This window comes from Anarrhichthys ocellatus, unplaced genomic scaffold, assembly GCF_004355925.1.
Source record: "Anarrhichthys ocellatus isolate YVR2014 unplaced genomic scaffold, GSC_Weel_1.0 scaffold344, whole genome shotgun sequence".
In the NCBI taxonomy this organism is placed as follows: domain Eukaryota; kingdom Metazoa; phylum Chordata; class Actinopteri; order Perciformes; family Anarhichadidae; genus Anarrhichthys; species Anarrhichthys ocellatus.
The window spans coordinates 55201-58041 of NW_022280338.1; the positions used below are offsets into that span (position 1 = coordinate 55201).

The window sequence follows — 2841 nt, forward strand, 5'->3', positions numbered from 1 at the left end:
GACTACAACTACCTGTACATAGAGGTGGGACTACAACTACCTGTACATAGAGGTGGGACTACAACTAGCTGTACATAGAGGTGGGACTACAACTAGCTGTACATAGAGGTGAGACTACAACTACCTGTACATAGAGAGGCCTCTTCATCACTCTTCATCTCTGGACTCACTGGTCCGATCCCAGTCACACTCATGAGGGTTTAGTTCTGTCCTTCTGTTAAATCTTCCAGAGTTTAGGTCTCTCAGACGTTTTGAGTCCTTTATGAACTCTCCCCATAAGTCAGCATTAGATGCAGACTTTACTTGAGGGAATTACCCACAATTCATAGCAATGTGACGTAGGGCTGGGCGGTATGACCATAAATGCATATCACGGTATTTTGTAAGACTCTGGTGGTTTCACAGTATATCACGGTATTTTTTTTCACGTTAAAGCATTAATTAATTAACGCCGAAAAGAAACGGCCGGCCAGCGAGTGGTGAACAGCTGTTTGTGTGGCTTGTCTTCCGTTCCGTCACTTCCTGTTTCCTTCACCTACATTCCCCTGGGTCCTAAGCCCCTCCATGGAAAGAAACGGGATTAGACCGTAGGCTTTAGTTGTTAGTAGGTGTTGTTTAGGTTTATCTCTTTATTTATATATTTATTTATTTATTTATTTTATTATCAGAACAGTGAAGAAAACGTTACCCTGAAAATGCACACTCCGGTACAGTAGGTGGCGGTATGCACCTATGCAAGTTGGTTGCGATCCGCCAATGGAATTTAAAGAAGAAGAAGAAGTCCCTCCATGTACAGCTTCTTATCACTGTCTACTGCCAACGTACATTTATAACAAATACCACACATATTACGGTAATCAGCGTTGCATATGTGTCTGACCACAATACCTTTTGTTCTTCAGTCTGTGTTCATCCTGCATCGCTCTGTTCTGTTCTTTAATGTAACGTTACTGGAGCGACAGAGCCTCTCCCAGCTGTTAGCGAGCTTTACCCAGCATGCAGTTCGGCGGAGACATTTTATAAATGTACAATTATTAGAGCTACAAATTGTTTATGTGTCACAAACTGTTGTGTCGTGGTGTTTTGTTGTTAAAGAGCGTTAGTTGTGGGTTGTTAATTGTTGTTATAAAGTTATAACCATGACTAGGGTTCCCTCTCAATACAGCTAAGACAACTAGCTCCAACCGCAACGCTCTCAGCGGCGAACAATATATTTTGCTGCCTGTTGAGGAGCGATACCAGTTGTTTTCGGCTGTGCACCGGTATGACGGTGTATGAAAATTTCTTATCGTACGGGAACTTAAAACCGGTATACCGCCCAGCCCTAATGTGACGTTAAACACGAGTTAAGCAGAAGAAGCATGGAGATGTAAACAAAGAGGATGAAACCTGTGAGTTCAGTCTGGTTTATTAGATTTACTCAGAAACATTAAAGATTAAAGAAGGAACATAAAGACATGAACTCACAGGACTGAAAGCAGAGATTATACTGTATGTATTTTATATCCCAGTTAATCTCACTGGTGTGTGTGTGTGACGCCTCTTCTCTCCACCAGATGGCGTGCTTCATCACCATCTTCTTCCTGTGTACCTGTGTGTACTCCACTGTGTTCCGTGTCCGTGTGTTTAACTACTACTACCTGGCCTCTCATCACCAGACCGACGCCTACAGCCTCCAGTTCAGCGGCATGTGAGTGACAGCAAGTCTTCTTTAGTGGGAGGAGTCTGGGACCTTATTACAGGGACCAGTAACTGACTGGGGATCAGTATGATCCATAAATATGATAAGAAACCCAACAAAATATACACAAAAACATATAGGTACTCACATCCAGAGATCCTTGATAAAGAATACTCATTGAGTAAATAACTTCATTATGAATATTTGTATTTATAAAGGCCACCAATAGAGATAAAGAATAAAACACCATAAATACATCAATGAAAATATAAAGTCTAAACAGTTGAGCTTCTAAAACAACTAAATTTGTAAATTATAATAAATAAGAAAACATTTGGAGGAATCAAAGATTCTTTAGGTTTAAATCTTTGAACACGTTTTATTCTTCATATTCGGAAACATCACCTGTTTCTGTCAGATACACCTTTAATAATAATATCAAACATATTGCCAGCCCGTCATCAGCCTCATTCTAACATGTTATTGTTATTTTTATTTTTATTTTTATGGATTTCCATCCTCCTTCACAAAGTAGCTGCATGTTTGAGATGAAAAGCTTTTGAAGGGTCATTTATTGTTTTAACTAAATGCAGTAAAAACAACAAACAGAACTAATCCTGTCGCGTATTTATTGATTTATCATCAGGAAGAATTTAAATAAACAGTTTCTGTGCAACATGTCCGACATCTTCACATTAAACATTGTCCATCAACTGTGTTTGAGCACCAAACATCATGATGTGAACTCAGAGTCCAGGTCCTCTGGTCCACCAGAGTAAAGACCTGGCATCAGACAGCCAGGAGCATGCTGGGTAGTAGCCTCAGGTCCTAGCCGCGTTAGCTTAGCTTCCATCTCGACTCCGCTTCCAGTGGCGTTCATATAAATACCAGTTAAAGAGATCTAATCAGTGTGTCTGAGGGTGGAGACAAAGAACAGCTGATGATCCACTGAACAGGTTATTTAGAGTCAGAAACAGAACTTCTCATGAACGATATGTGACTCCTTTGATCTGCAGGTTGTTCTGTCGTCTGACGCCTCCTCTGTGTCTCAACTTCCTGGGTTTGATCCACATGGACTCAGCCATCTCCCACCAGCAGAAGGAGCAGACAGCATATACGTCCGTAAGTTATATATGTTCATCACACATAGAAACAGAAGG

The 2841-nt window shown here is 40.8% G+C and overlaps 1 protein-coding gene across 5 annotated transcripts in view; it reads left to right on the plus strand.

Annotated features, from left to right (window-relative positions):
- LOC116401323 (G-protein coupled receptor-associated protein LMBRD2B-like) overlaps nt 1-1639 on the plus strand; it is a 6370-nt gene extending 4731 nt beyond the window's left edge. Inside the window, exon 10 of one of the 5 annotated variants that reach the window (XM_031879674.1) lies at nt 1557-1639. The gene's annotated coding sequence lies outside the window, so the exon portion shown is untranslated. Of the gene's footprint in view, nt 340-1556 lie in introns of those variants that run through there. The other 4 variants (XM_031879670.1, XM_031879672.1, XM_031879675.1 and 1 more) reach the window with 4 other exon arrangements.
- The last annotated feature ends 1202 nt before the right edge of the window (nt 1640-2841 follow it).